Genomic DNA, 16,062 nt, shown 5'->3' with positions numbered 1-16,062 from the left:
ACACTAGAGGTTACCAATGATTCTCAATGGGATTAGATTACAGTATCTTTAATCCTGGAGGGGCGGGGGTGGGGGGGGGGGGGGGAATTGAAGTGCTTTACCCTTTCCACTGCTGACCTCCCTGATGACTGGTTTGCATTCCCCTTCTGAAGTTCACAACCAGTTCCTTAGTTTTGCTAACCCTGAGTGCAAGGTGGCTGTTGTGACACCATTCAACTAGTTGATCTACTTCACTCCTGTATGCTTCTTCATTGCCATCTGGTGATTATGCCAATAATTGTGGGACCATTGGCAAATTTGTAGATGGCATTTGAATTGTGCCAGCCACACAGTCACGGGTGGAGAGAGAGGGGAGCAGTGGACTAACCACACATCCTTAAGGTGCACCTGTGTTGACTGTTAGTGAGAATGAGTCATTGAGGCAGAGACTGAGGACCATAGCACCAGTAGTGAAGTCAGTAAAAGTATGGTTGAGAGAGGCAGAGGAGTGTTGCCGGACTGCTTTGAATCGGTGAAATGGATCATTGGTGGACCAGAAACTCTGGATGAATCAGAGAATTCTCAACCTGCTGAGGGCGAGAACAAGGGCCTTTAGGGCCAGGAAATCAGGATCTTTACAAGAAGTCCCGGTGCGATCTGCGAATGGCCATCTCTGAAGCAAAGTGGCAATTCCAGAGGAAGCTAGAAACAGATACATGCCAGCTATGGCACGGAGTGCAGACCATTACAGCCTGCAAAGTGAGGAAGAACACTATCTATGGCTGTGATGCTTCATTACCCGATGAGCTAAACACATTTTCTCTCTCAAAGCGGGCATAGAACTAACAGTGCCTAATTGAATCCCTGAAAAGGCTGATATCTGTCTCTGAAGGCAACATCAGAACATCATTCAAGAGGATAAGCCCTCGCAAGGCATCAGGTCCTGTCAGCATACCTGGCAGAGTACTGAAAATTTACACCAACCAACTAGCTGCAGTGTTCACAGACATTTTCAACCTCTCGATACTGCAGTCAGAGGTTTCCAGCTGCTTCAAATGGGCATCAATCATCCTGGTACCCAAGTAGTGTGGGCTGCCAGAACCACCATCACCCAGCAGCACTAACTTCTACTGTGATGAAATGCTTTCAGAGGCTGGTCATGGCCAGAATTAACACGTACCCAATCAAAGATCTGGACCCCCGGCAATTCGCCTATCGTCACAATCGCTCTATAGCAGATGCAATATTGCTGGCTCTCCACTCAGCTCTGGATCACTTCGAAAATAGCAATTCAAACATATGGCTACTCTTCATCGACAACAGCTCAGCCTTTAATACCATTATTTCCTCGGTGCTGGTCAAGAAGCTACAAACTCTAGGCCTCTGTACCCATAGGCATATGACCCAGGGAGGGCAACTGCCTTCCCAAATTTGAACAAAACAGTGGGGAAAATTCAGGAAAAGCAAGAAGAAAAAAAGACAAAGTTAAAAAAAAATTAACAATAACAGCAGCCCCACTCCACTGCATCACGGCCCTGAGTACCTTCATGCCATGCATCTCACCTCCAACCCAGGGTCCGACACGGGCCGCGGCCTCCTCCGGGAACCAGCTTGTTGCTGGGGCAACGGCACTCAGCAGTATGCAGGCCTCGACATCAGCACGCATATGCCATGACTTGCCGTCACGTGACAGGGCAGTCGTAGTCCAGGTGCAGGATTGCTGCTGATGGATGACTTGCTGTGAACTTCCCATGTGTCTGTTTGATGATACCAGAGGGTCTGTATAGCATCACCCAGCATCAGTCCCAGAACAATGGGGCTTGCCCTGCTCAATGAAACAGGCCTGGGGATGGATGCTTGTCTCAGCCTCGAATGGAGTGGGGTCGGCACAGTAGGGGACAGCTCTCCTGCACCCTGTGCTGGCAGCCAATTCATGGAGGAGGCAGCAGCCAGTGTCTGAGCCCGGAGATAGGGCGGATAGATGTCCTTTTTAGGTCGTACAGTGTGGCTTTTTGAGCCCTCTGTCCAGAGAAACCTTGATCCAGACATTAATTTGTCCTCCATTTGTGGATGTAGGCCCTACACTCCCAAATGGAGGACAAGGGTAAGAAAGAGCACTTAACTGTTAAAAATGGTGTGCGCAGCTCATGTGCGAGTTGTAGCCATTTAATCAGACATTTGGATCTAGTCTTATAGACCACAATACTTTCTGTCTTTAGTAAATGGAAATATGGAACTCATTGAATCACATCACGTGTCCTGCTGTCTTGTAAAACTGGCTGGAAAGTCTGCTTGCTTATCCAGAGTTTCTTTCCAAAAGAGAAAAAGCAACTTCCAAATATCTCAAAGCAGCAAAAGACCATACCTACTGAAAAGGGGTGGCCTGCAAAATTGTTAAATGCATTTTTAGTTGCAGCCACAAACATTATTAGTTATTGCAAAGGCTTATTAATCAAAGGAGTGTTAGATGAGGGGGAGGTGTGATGGCAGTGCATGAAGGTTCATGTCAGACAAGCCTCCCCCCCCCCCCATCCCCCATCCCCCATCCCCCCACTGAGAGAGTTTTCTGACACTGAAACTGCAAACAGTAGTCCTTCTAAGCTGTGCATACACACATGTGCAAAAATTTCCACTGCGCACACAGCTTAGAGAGACCATTGCCCGCATGTCCTCCATTTTGGACATTTGGAAACAACCACCCTACCTGGAGGTGAGATGAGAGGTGGGCCAGGCACAGTGCAGGCCCCGTGTAAAATTTTGGGCAAATCAGGTCTTCTGCTCCCTTTAACGAGAGTCCCCACATGCCCATGACTGAACCCCCCACTTCTATAACTGGATTCTTGACTTTCTCATCGGAAGATCACATCTACAGTTTGTCGATAACACCGCAGTTGTCAACACAAAAAAAATCCACAAATGGCAATGAGGAAGCATACAGGAGGGAGCTAGATCAGCTCATTGAATGATGTAACAGCAACAACCTTGCGCTCAACGTCAGTAAAACCAAGAAGATAATTGTGGACTTCCAGAGGGAGTCAGGGGAACACGATTCAGTCCTCATCGAGGGATCAGTAGTGAAGGGGGTCAAGAACTTCAAATTCCTGGGTGCCTACATCTCCGAGGATCTGACCTGGAGCCTCCACTTTGATGCCAGCAGCTATACTTTGTGAGGTGTCTGAGGAGATTCGGTATGTCACCAAAAACTTGTAAACTTCTATAGGTGTACTGTGGAGAGCACTCTGGCTGCTTGCATCTCTGTCTGGGATGAAGGCACCAACTCTCAGGACAAGAATAAACTCCAGAGGGTTGTTAACATGGCCTGCGACGTCACAAACTTCATCAAGGACATTTATGAGGTGGTGTCGTTAAAAAAAGCAGTCTCTATCCTCAAAGACTACCCACCCCCACATCACCCAGGTCATGCCCTCTTCACTCTGCTACCATTAGAAAGGAGGTACAGGAGCCGAAAGATGAGCACTCAACAGCACAAGGACAGTTTCTTCCCTGCTCCCATCAGATTCCTCAATAATCAATAAACCAAAGATGCTGTCTTCTTTTCATGCATTATTTGTATTTATTAATGTCATAAGGTGGTTATAATATAAATGTTTGCACTATGATGCTGCCAGAAAATACCAAATTTCATGATTTGTTCATGACAAATTCTGATTCTGTTCCCGATTTGCATCGACTGTGGCCCTCCGATGAGGAAGTCAAGGATCCAGCTGCAGAGAGAAGAGTCCCAGGCTTTGAAGCTTGCTGACCAGTACTGAAGAAAAGCAGATAAAAAGCAGCCTGATGTACATGTTTCTGTTGATTAGGTGATCCAGGACTGAGCGGAGAGCCAGTGAGATTGCATCTGTTGTAGTGTGATTGGGCAAATGCAGTGGGTCCAGGTCTTTACTTAGGTGTGAGTTAATTCTGGCTATGAACAACCTCTCAAAGCATTTAATCACAGTAAATGAGAGTTCTACTGGCCGATAGTCATTGAGGCAGCTCACTCTGCTCTTCTTGATACTGGTATGATTGATGCTCTTTTGATGCTCTCTTGAGAACCTCCAACTACAGCAATGAGAGATTGAAAGTGTCTATGAGCACTCCAGCTAGTTGGTTGGCACAGATTTTAAGTACCCTGCCAGGTACGCCATCAAAGCCTGAAGGCTCCAGAGATTTTCTGATATTGGTCTCAGAGACAGATATCACAGGGACAAGAGATTCTACAGGGATTCTCATTGCTAACTTTGAATTCTCCTTTTCAAAGCAAGAATACAAGGTGTTCAGCTCATCAGGTAGTGAAGTGTCACAGCCATTTATAATGTTCGATACAATAGCCTGCAAGCCTTGCCTCCCCAACACTTGTATTGAATGCCCCACTGATGAAGATGTATCCCACTCTCTTCCCTACTCTTTCCACCTGTGCTGCAATAAAGAGTTATGTACCTGTGCCCCCAAGGTCTCTCTATTCCATTACCCTCTGTTAATCCAAAGCCTAAAGAACAAGTCCTGCCCTGGTTCAAATTGCTCATATGCAGCACCTTGCATTCTACTAGTCATTCCTTAGCCTACATATTTTGCCCAGTTCCACATCTAATCTAGATCATATTGCAAACCCAGGCAATAGTCTTCACTGTCCCCCATAGCTAACATTTTCAATAATTTACAATTTACAAAAAGCAAGGGTCGTAGTACTGAACACTCTTCCCTTCACCAGCCCTCCCCCCCTCTCAAGGAGCTACATTTGCAGTGCTCCAGTCTGAAGAATTGCCCTCTACAACACATTCTGACTGATCACTGAGCCACTTTTTTTTTAATCCAATTGGCTAGTTGCCATCCTATTCTGTACACCCCAATCTTCTATACTAATCTACCTTATGGCACCTTATCAAACACTTTACCAAACTTCATAAAAATATCAACTGTCTTGCCCTCATCTGCCTCTTCAAAAAATTCTATCCAGTTTCTGAGACAAGTTCCATGCACAAATCCATACCACCTCTCCGTAATTTTTCCTTGGCCATCCAAATGTCATTAGGTTCCATTTCTGAATCCTTTTGAGCAGTTTCCTTACCACTACAGGTCTGTAGTTACCCATATTATCCTTACCATTCTTTTTAAATAACAGCACCACATCGGTCATTCTCCAAAATTTCCAGCTATCCTTACAATGGGAAAATGCAGAATTCAAAGATCAACCTAATCTACCATGGCATGCAGTATCCTGGACATTGAGTCTTACAGCTGGTGAGAACACCAGTTGCTACTACACTACCACAGAAATCAAAAGATTGAACTGGATGCAAGGTCACAACATGTAGTTAAGGCCAGGGGATCTGGGGATGAGGTGGGAACAGGCCAGTAAAGAGAATGATCAGCCATGATGTTAGAATAGTACAGCAGGGAAAAATGGCTTATTCTCGTTTCCTTTATTTCCAGGATCAAGACTGATCTTGATCTCACAGGTAATAAACCTCTTCCTGCCTGTAAATGTAGAACATGTCAACTTGGATACAGCAATGGAACCACCAATTCACTCAGCGACTTCCCTCACTGGGTATTTCTGATTTTTTTTTCCTTTCTGCACATTTCAATTTGGCTTCCAAGTTTAATCCATGGTCTTGACCTTCATTATATCAGTAACCTGCATTCTGACATCTCTATAAAAATCCTAAGCAACTCCAAACCAGACCTCTTAAAGATTGACATCCACAAGTTATGAAACCAACCTCCAGAAGTGTCTCACCAATTCTTTCTAACACTAATACACTATTTAAACCACCTCTTTCACCATTTTGTCACCAGCCTTCAGTCCCTTCTTTATTTACCTCTGATGAGAGCACACCACTGTAATCCACAGAGACATATTACAGCATTAAGACTTGATACAAAAACAAATTATTGTTATTACTTAAGCATTTTAAATTTGCTGCTGTTGTGTCTGTTATAGATATTCAAGTTATGTGGAATGGTTGGCGTCGCGGTTAGCACAAAGCCTTTACAGTGCCAGCAATCAGGACTTGGGTTCAAATCCCTCACAGACTGTAAGGAGTTTGCACGTTCTACCCATGTCTGCTTGGGATTTCCCCGGGGGTCTGGTTTCCTCCCATCATTGAAAACGTACCAGGGTATAAGTTAATTGGGTGGCACTGGCATGTGGGCCAAAATGGCCAGTTACCATGCTACATGTCTAAATTTTTTAAAAATTAATTTAAAACTGCTGGTTTTTAAAAAAGGCAGATATATTAGAGGCTTCTATTATAGAGATGACTGTTTCACACCTGCCTGAGAGCAGGTTACTCAGCATCATTTTCCACAGAGATTTGTGATGGTCTGAGAGAGGAAAACAAAAACAAGTAATTTATCAGAAATATAACATCTAAGTGCTCAGTCCGAACTGGCATTTAGCCAGGTTGATAGAAAGGCCGAATTCACGTAGGCAACTGTCTTCTTTTCTTTGGCTTGGCTTCGCGGACGAAGATTTATGGAGGGGTAATGTCCACGTCAGCTGCAGGCTCGTTTGTAGCTGACAAGTCCGATGTGAGACAGGCAGACACGGTTGCAGTGGTTGCAAGGGAAAATTGGTTGGTCGATGTTCCTGCTGGGTTCTGCTCGCCACCAGGATATTGTTTAAGTAGATGAAGGAGCTCTCCAGGTCTCAGCCCACTGTGTCCATCAGCCGCTTGAATAACAATAGTGGGCAGGAATATTCTTGCATGTTCTTTCCCAGCCTGTTATTGATCTGTTAGCTGAGCAGCTTGGCCAGCGCCTTTTTAGGGCTGCTGGTCTTGTACTGCTCCTGCTTTCAACCGTGCAGGTTCACTGTGTTAAGGGACATGTTAGTGTGTTATGCTGCTGTTTACCACCGTGTGTGCCATGAGATGTGCCGGCTCGATCTCTGTGGTGGCAGGCCACCACAATCAATTGTATTTATCTTCACCACAGACCACCTATAACAAATTAACAAACCACCAGTGGACCCCAACCACAGTTTGAGAAAAGCTGGCTCAATTCTTGGAAGTCAGTTGAAAAACTTGTGAATTGATTATGATGCAAACATGCTCAGATTGGATTTTATTCTCTGTTTTCTACAAGGAATCTCTTTCACAAAAGTTCTACTCAGTGCAGGGGCAACAAGTACGGCACCAAAACTATTACACAGTAGCTCCTTGGAATGAAAAGATCCAAGAAAATATTCCAGAGTGAACACTGATCCACGATTCTACTTGGTGTGATTTGACCAAACAGAATTAGGAATCATTGCTAGATAATGTGAAGTTAGAGGCACTGCCCTCATGTTCTATTTCAAAAACAGTTTGGTCTTTAAAGTAAATCCACAAGTATATAACATACACTTTTTGATCATTTTCAAATTCACAACCACAAATCTTCTTATGGCAATAAATTAACATGAGAACAGAGCGCCTTTAAATTTTCTTTTAAAATCGATAAGTTATGGTTCATATCAAGAGCATGTAACTAAGGGCATCAACTAACGATTCTCTCTGTTCATCTAAACCTGGCCTAATGATAACACTGAACAATGATGATTTTTCTTCCTGAACACTTTTGGGTGTATTTTATGGATTTTAGGCTGGTGATCACACAAACCACCTTAAAAATTTCCCATCACATACCATTTTTAGATATAACTAATTTTTGTGATTTCCTGTCATATTTTAAGAGAACTAGCATATTGTCCACAAAACAAACTGTTTTGACCAGACCAAGCTTGCACTCAGTCCAGGTGCTATGCAAATGTTGTCTTAGGTCTAAATTTGCTGGGAAGGCATTTAAAGATGTTGTTGAAAATTTTCTTGGCAACTACAGAGCACCAAAATACATCCAGCTGATTGACAACATGCTTCAAGCATATAAAACCATGGTGCAATATGTTACTGAAAATTCATTTTCTGTATTGCACTTGGTCATCTTCCTTGCTGATTTTGGTGAAAGGTTTCACCAAGATATTGCGACCATGGAAACATGGTATCAGGGCAACTGGAATTCATCAATGCTGGCCGATTATCGTTGGACACTGACATGAGAGGCATTAGATGCTGAGTACAAACAAAAATCAACGGCAAAACATTTTTAGATCAGTTTAATTAACACAGTTGTCAGCATCATTATGTGATTAAATGTGCTAAATTCAATAAAAGTTAATTTAATGTTTCTCCAACTTCCTACATGATACAGCAAATCTGAAATTATCTTTGTGTTCAACTTGAAGTTGTCTATCATAATCCCCAATTTTTTTTCCCCTCAGAGAGCAAATCTTTTGAAAGATATTGCAATGCTCAAAGAACAGGAGCATTCCATCAGTTGAGTCTCTCAGCCAGAAATACTTTTACAGTGGAGTTCGCAAGATGCAGAATTTTGCTGGGTAGGATTTAGAAGGTTATTCTACCTATTCATGCCACAAGTATAAACATTGGGCCATTCCAAAAAGGTCGCACAGTGGCTCAAGATGGAAAATAAATGAGCAAACAATCAGAAGATGGAAGGACTCAGCAGGTCAGACAACATCCATAAAAACAGACAATTTTAGGTCAGGACTTTCTATCAAGATAAGGAGAGACAATAAGAAGTTAAAACATGAGAGGATATTCAATAAATAGTGAAAAAGGTGGAAAAATAGGCAGGGGAGTGGGAGTGGAAACGTCATCAAGAGGGTAGTGAGTGAAAAGCAGTGCTGGTTGGTGTGACAGGAAGGGAACAGGTGAAAAACAGATGGAAACAGTACAAGCAGATTGGAGAAAGTTGATTATCTGAAATTGAAAAGTTCAAAACTCTATTGGATTGAAGGTTACTCAGGTGGTATACGATATGGCATTCTTTCAGTTTGTATTTGGCTATGGAGGATGCAGAATGGAAAGGAAATTAAATAGTTGGCACTGGGACTCCAAGTTGGCACGCGAGGATAGAACTTAGATGCTCAACAAAGCTGTCGCCTGATCTGCATTTGGTCTCATTGATGTAGAGAGCACCAAATGCAGTAGATAAGATTGGAGGAGTTGCCTACGAAATTCTGGTTGGATTGAGGGAGGTGTAGTGATGAATTACACTTACTTACAATTGCAATAGGAAGTGCCTCATGGAGTTGAAGAGAACAGCCAACCAGGGAATCACAGCTGATGAAATCCCATAAAACCAATAGTACCTCACCCACTTTAAAGTGATAAAATGCTAAAAATCCAAGAAATGCAAAAACTTGTAATCCTTAATACATTTTATTCTGATTATTAACCAATGAGATGGGAGGGTTGAGAATGATTCACAAGAAAAGGATACTTAAACTGGTAAATACAAGCCTTGACATTTGCAGCAAGTTTAATTGTTAACGTACAAAACCCATCAAATTCTTGAAAATAATCGAAGGGTTAAGGGCAAGCAGATATGAACACAGCAGAGTGAAGTGCTGTCAATCATTCACCAAATTATGGGGATTCAGAATATTTCTTCATCCCTTGAATTTGCTGGATTAGGTCTGAAAGCACACTCCCCCACACACCAAAAAATTGGGCCACAGTGTCCTAAAAATACTTGATCTCACCTTGGTTATAAACGAGACAATATATTTGAACTATTTTACAATTTACAAAATGAGAAGGAATCTGTCCGCCAGAAGATGACAGTCATCAGTTCATAGTAAAAACACAGAAATGCTGGAGGAACTCAGCAGGTCTCATAGCATCCATGGGAGGCAAAGATAGATAACCAGCGTTTCAGGCCCGAGCCATTCAAGGTAATGAGGATTATAGATATTGACCTCCTATGGACGCTGCGAGACTTCCTGAGTTCTTCCAGCATTTCTGTGTTTTTAACCACAATTACAGTGTCTGCAGGCTTCAGTGTTTCACTCCAGGCAGTTTCCTCTTTGTTTTCTGGAACTAATTAGATTGCTTCACCTTAATAAAACACTAAAATCTGTATTTTTTCATGAATACGGAAACACTGGGAAGGGTTAGAAAAGCGGAATGTTAAAGAGAAACAATTTGTTGCTAACAAAGGCCTGGACGTGGAAGCAGCACATTTGGCCAAACCGCTGTAAATAGGGTTGCCAGAGCAACGAGCACAATCTTGGGTCTTTAAAAATACAGAGAGAACGTGATTTTCCATATTGGAACTGGTGTGTTTTTCAGGATTCGGTCCCTATTATTACAGTGGAACAAAATCCGGCATTTCCGACAGCGCTTGGACAGTACTTAGCTGTAACCAGGGAAAGGAGTCGAAGATGGACTTCTCAGTCACGCAGCGAGTGCCTTGGTTGTTCTGTGAAATGATGAGTTCCCTTCACCACGTGTGTCGAGTTGGCGATTGAATGAAGTCCAGGAGAGCCGCGGGCGGGCTTTTCCCATTCAAGGGACCAGACCTGCTGCGTGCGTGCTTTGACACTCCGTCAGTGGGCAGTGGAAAACCCGCACCTCTCACATACCTGAAGGGCCGTTGCCACGTGTGTTCAAGCAGGGCAGCGAGAAGCGTGCGCCACGTTCGGCCAGCCCGAAGACTCGGTTCTGCCAGGGTCGGACTCCACCCAGGGGCGGGGCGGAGCGGGGCGGGGCTGGGCTGGGCGAAGAAACTGACGTCTCTCCAGGCGGCAGCAGGTCACTTCCGACCAGAGCCCGCGACGGTGCCGCTCGTGGGCGCGCCTTCCGCTCCTCCGCTCGGGAAGGAAAGGAGGGAGGCTGCCCTCGCATTTTAGTACGATGACACGACTTCATGCTGCCGCCTCGCCTGTGTCCCGCCCTGTTCTTGTCCACTCCCCTCAATTAGTCCATTAGGTGCCGCGCCTGGTGATGTGCCAAGACGCTTGTTCGGAACCAGCTCACCGAGCAGATTAGATCTTCCGATGACAAAGTGGGGCGGCGGGGGCAACTGGGGAAAATAAACCACTCTGAAGCCTCCGGATGGGCACGGGGTGTTGCTTTGCACTCGCTGCATCCCAGCCCAAGGCTGAGGAAACAGCCGACTCCACTGGGGCAAAATGATACTCGAACTTGTTTGCTCGAGCTGAAATGGATGCAGCAATCCATGACTTCACTGAAATGTTGTTTTATGTCTATTTATCTTTATGCTTGAATGCATCAACATTAAGTGGCTGCACCAGTCTTGAATAAAATAGGGCATATATATATAACGATTCAAGATGCTGGAATAGTTAAAGAGATAACATCTGATCCAGTTCCCTTTAGGGAAAACTACACTGATAAATAGATCTGAGAACCACATTAATTGAAGCTTTGCTCTATGCCAATTCCTCTTTTGGCATGTGGTACAGAAAGCCTTCAGGAAAAAAAAACTCAAACTTTAAAGCATCCAAATATTCCCAGATGATAGAGTGGATAAAACGACCACTCCGTGGCTCAAATAAACACCTTTGCTTCCAGCAAACTTTTTAAAAAATGCTGATACTGGAAATCTGAAATTAAAACAGAAAATACAGAAACACTCAGCAAGTCAGGCTGTGTCTGGAAAGAATATCAGTTCACATTTCTGATCAGAACCCATCACGGTGCGAAATAGCACAAGTTCTTTCAGTTGCAGGGAAGGTGGGCAAGGCACAATCTGAACAAAGGGGACATATTAAAAAGGATGAGATGACATAAATAATCATGGCAAGAGAATCAGATTATTCTTTTTTGTCTATAAGTTGTTGCTGGGACCAGAAGTGTGGGATATGCCCAGAACGCCAGGCTGCAGGACTGAAAATTGGAGCCTAAAATCACATCGATGACAGGCAAAAATGGCCATTTCTGACACTGACAGAAAAATAGTTACCCAAAGCTGGAGAATTTGGCGTTGATTCTAGAAGGCTACAACACGAGATGAAGAAGTAAAGTGTAGGCAACCAAAAGCTTACAGTTACACGTGCAGACCAATGTTGTGAAAATGCTTTTACTTAGAGAGAAATAGTGGCCTTTACACCAACAAAATCGCTCACATATTTCCCTTAATGCCATGGAATCCTTTACCTGAAAGGGCAAATAGCATCTCAGATTTACCTCATCAGATTGTCTACTACCTCCTCTAGAAGTGCAATGCTCTGCAAAGTGAATATCTGATCTGTGATTGGTTTCTGCAGTGTTGAGGAGACCACATTTTGCATGCAGTCCACTTGGACTGGAAGAAGTACAAGTAAATCACTGCTTCACCTGGAAGATGTGCCTCATAGACAGCGTAGGTTCAAACCAGACTCAAAAGACTTGACTCCAGACAGTATCATGGAACAGTACAACATAGGAACAAACCCTTTGGCCCATGATATCTGTGCCAACCATGATGCCAATTTAAACTGAACGTGGTCTAAATCAGCCATTCTCACATATACATTGTTTTTACATCTTTATATGTATTTTATCGCCGTTCTTCATTCTTGTTACATCTCTTCATCTCTCCTTCTGTCCTGCAGACGTTCTTCAAATTCTCGTGCTTCCTCCAGATCCAAGAACAGCCTGTTTTGTTCCCCAGGGATAAATATTTTAAGCATAGCTGGATGTCTTAACATAAATTTATAATCTTTTTTTCCAAAGGATTGATTTTGCTGTATTAAACTCCTTCCTCTTCTTTAAGAGTTCAAAACTTACGTCTGGGTAAAAAAATATTTTTTGACCCTTGTATTCCAATGGTTTTTTGTCTTCTCTAATTTTATTCCTTGCCCAGTCCATTATATTTTCTCTTGTTGTAGATCTCAAAAATTTTACTAAAATAGATCTTGGTTTTTGATGTGTCTGTGGTTTTGGAGCTGGAGTTCTGTGTGCCCTTTCTATTTCCATTCCTTCCTGTATTTCTGTCATTCCCAAGACCTTTGGAATCCATTCTTTTATAAATTCCTTCATATCTGTGCCTTCTTCGTCTTCCTTTAGGCCCACAATTTTTATGTTGTTTCGCCTACTATAATTTTCCATTATATCAATTTTCTGAGCTAACAACTCTTGTGTCTCTTTAACTTTTTTGTCACTTTCTTCCAATTTTCTTCTTAAGTCATTCACTTCCATTTCTACAGCTGTTTCTCGTTCTTCCACATTTTCTAATCTTTTCCCTATTTCTGTCATGACCAGCTCTATTCTACTCACTTTTTCTTCTGTACTTTTCATTTTTATTTTAATTTCACTAAATTCTAATGTCAGCCATTCTTTTAATGCTCTCATTTGTTCTTGAAAAATTTTTTAATCTATATTCTGTCCATCTGTTTTACGTTCTATTTCTCTGTGTAGATCATGGTCTTCTTCCTCTTCTTCTGTGTCTGCACCTGTGTTTGTGTCTTCTTCTCTTCCTTGTATCTGTGTCTCTTCTGACTTTCCTGATGAGTTGCTTGTCTCACTTTGCTGGGCTTCTTCTTGCTGGGCTCCTTCTTGCTTGGCTTCTTGCTGTTGGTCCTCTTCTGGGCTACTCATCTGTTGGGCCTCCTGCTGCTGCTCTTCTTTCCTTTCACTCCCTTTCCTGTCACTTTCCTCTTCTTCCAGCTGAGAGCCCTGGTGTCGGGCATCCCTCAGCTGGTCGTGTTGTATTTGCCTGCTCTTCAGCTGAGCTTCCCTCCTGTCAGTGTTCTCCTTCTCCTTAGTAAGCGCACTGCGCCTGCGTGACTCCTTGCGCATGCGCAGTTGCGCACTTTTGTTTGGCTCAAAGAGCCATTTTTGCAGTCCAGCGGTCGGGGGGGGTCGTGACTCTGCGGAGTCATCACCAACCTCAGAGAACGGGCTCTCTTCTCCACAATGGCTCCCTATTTCTTCATGCAGGTAAGACCTTCTCCTTTCTCTTCCGGCATCTTTTCTTTTTTTCCCGTTGTTTTTACTTTTTCCTTCTTGGCTGCCATTTTCTTTCTTTTCTCTACAACTTTATCTTTTATTTGTTTTGTATTTCTTGAACTTTGTATTTTCTTCACTTTATTTCTTATTTTCTGGAGAGAGCTGGTATTCCCCTGCCGGCCACTACTCCATCATGTGACTCCTCTCTAAATCAGCCATTCTCAAAGGGTGCCACCCCTAGGGGACATAGCACATTTAAGTAAACTAGTTTCTTTTCACCTCATGTAAATAAATATTTTATGTATTTTCATGCAATCAGTAGGAGAGAAGTGCAGAAGAAACCAAAACTTGACTGCTTCACAGGAAAGGGGACACATAAACATTGAGCAGAGCCCTAAGGGGGCCATTGCCAAAAAAGGTTGATAATGGCTTATCTCTCTTTCTATACCCTGCCTATTTATGTATCTGTCCAAATTCCTTTTAAACTTTGCTACTATATGTGCTTCTACCATCTCCCTGACACCATGTTACAGACCAACTGGAAAATGCTTTTCAAATATCCTTTAAACTGTCCTCCTCTTGCTTAAACTATGCTCTCCAGTATTTTACATTTCCACCTTGGGAAAAAGACTCTGGCTATCGATCCCATTTATATCTCTTTTCATTTCACAAATGTCTTCAGTTCACCCCTCAGCAACCAAAGCTCCAGAATCCAATTCTAGAAGAGAAACTGAGTTAGATGAGATGATAATCCGACCATGAGAAATTGGAGCATAAATAGATTATTCAGCCCATAATGTTTGCCCTGCCATTCAATCATGAGTTGATCCATTTTTCCACTCAGCCCCACTGCCTGGCCTTGCTCCTCCCCATAACCTTTGATGCCCTGGCTAATCAAGAACCTATCAATCACTGTCTTAAATATGCCCACAACTTGGCCTCCACTACTGCATGTGGCAACAAATTCCACAGATTCACCACCCTCTGACTGAAGAAATTCCTCTGCATCTCTGTTCTAAGCAGCCAACCTTCAATCCTGAAGTTATGCCCTCTTGTCCTAGACTCTGCCACCATGGTAAACAAGCTTTTCTACATCTACTCTGTTCATGGTTTTAACATTTGAAATATTTCAATCAAACATCAAACATTCCTCATGTGACTACCTTTTCATTCCCAGAATCATGCTTTTGAACTTCCTCTGAACCCTCTTTAATGTGAGCATATCCTTTCTTAAATGAGGAACCCAAAAATGTTCACTATGCTCCAAGTGCGGTCTCACCGGTGCCTTACAAAATCTCAACATCACATCCCTGCTCTTATATTCTATTGTTCTTGAAATTAATGCCAGCATTGCATTTGCCCTCTTCATCACCAATTCAGCCTGCAAGTTTACCTACAGGGTATCCTGTACAAGGACTCCCAGGTCCACTTGCATCTGGGAATTTTCAATTTTCTCCCCATTTCTTCTACCAAAGTGCATGACCATATACTTTCCAAAATTTACCACTTCTCTGTCTATTCTCCTAATCTGTCCAAGTCATTCTGCAGTTTCCCTATTTCTTCAACACTACCTGCTCCTCCACATACCTTTGTATCAACTACAAACTTGGCCACTAAACCATTCATTTCATAATCAAAATATCTGATATACAACATAAAAAGTGGTCCCAACACTGACCTCAAATCTGAGACCTGATGTGCCATCCCAAGCAAAAGATCCCACAGCAATATTGGTAATTCTGGCAAATTCTTGTTATATAGTTATATAATTGCATAATGGGTGGCTCTGATAAGGATAAGGCTATTATGCACCAGCGACCCAGCTTGAAATCCGGAGTTTGTATGTTCTATCCATGACCCACGTGGGTTTTCCCCAGGTATTCCAGTTTCCTCCCACCCTCCAAAACATACAAGGTTGGTAGGTTAATGAGGTGTAATTGGGCAGCTCGGGTTTCAATGGCTGGAGTATGTTTTTATACCATGTTGTAAATAAAGTTTAAAAATTATAAATTTAATTCCTAATGTTTATTCCTTAACTAACTTGACTAAATGCATTTTCTTTTTCTTTGGCTTGGCTTCGCGGACGAAGATTTATGGAGGAGGTAAAAAGTCCACGTCAGCTGCAGGCTCGTTTGTGGCTGACAAGTCCGATGCGGGACAGGCAGACACGATTGCAGCGGTTGCAAGGGAAAATTGGTTGGTTGGGGTTGGGTGTTGGGTTTTTCCTCCTTTGCCTTTTGTCAGTGAGGTGGGCTCTGCGGTCTTCTTCAAAGGTTGTTTTATGGGATATATCTGTATAATTTGTATGTCACTGGGATCCTGCAGGTATTTCAGCTGAACA

General features: G+C 43.0%; 1 protein-coding gene across 10 annotated transcripts in view; it reads right to left on the bottom strand.

Moving 5' to 3' along the window:
• agpat4 (1-acylglycerol-3-phosphate O-acyltransferase 4 (lysophosphatidic acid acyltransferase, delta)) overlaps positions 1–16,062 on the bottom strand; it is a 287,637-nt gene that overhangs the window by 189,533 nt on the left and 82,042 nt on the right. For 6 of the 10 annotated variants that reach the window (XR_011355899.1, XR_011355900.1, XM_069932045.1 and 3 more), the window contains exon 1: positions 10,412–10,514. The exons of 1 other annotated variant lie outside the window; for it this stretch is intronic. The gene's annotated coding sequence lies outside the window, so the exon portion shown is untranslated. 3 more of the 10 variants (XM_069932046.1, XM_069932042.1, XM_069932044.1) reach the window with 2 other exon arrangements.

Source organism: Narcine bancroftii, chromosome 4, assembly GCF_036971445.1.
Source record: "Narcine bancroftii isolate sNarBan1 chromosome 4, sNarBan1.hap1, whole genome shotgun sequence".
NCBI classification, from domain to species: Eukaryota; Metazoa; Chordata; class Chondrichthyes; order Torpediniformes; family Narcinidae; genus Narcine; species Narcine bancroftii.
Note: the sequence above shows the minus strand (reverse complement) of the source record. Positions and strands in the feature narration are given on the sequence as shown.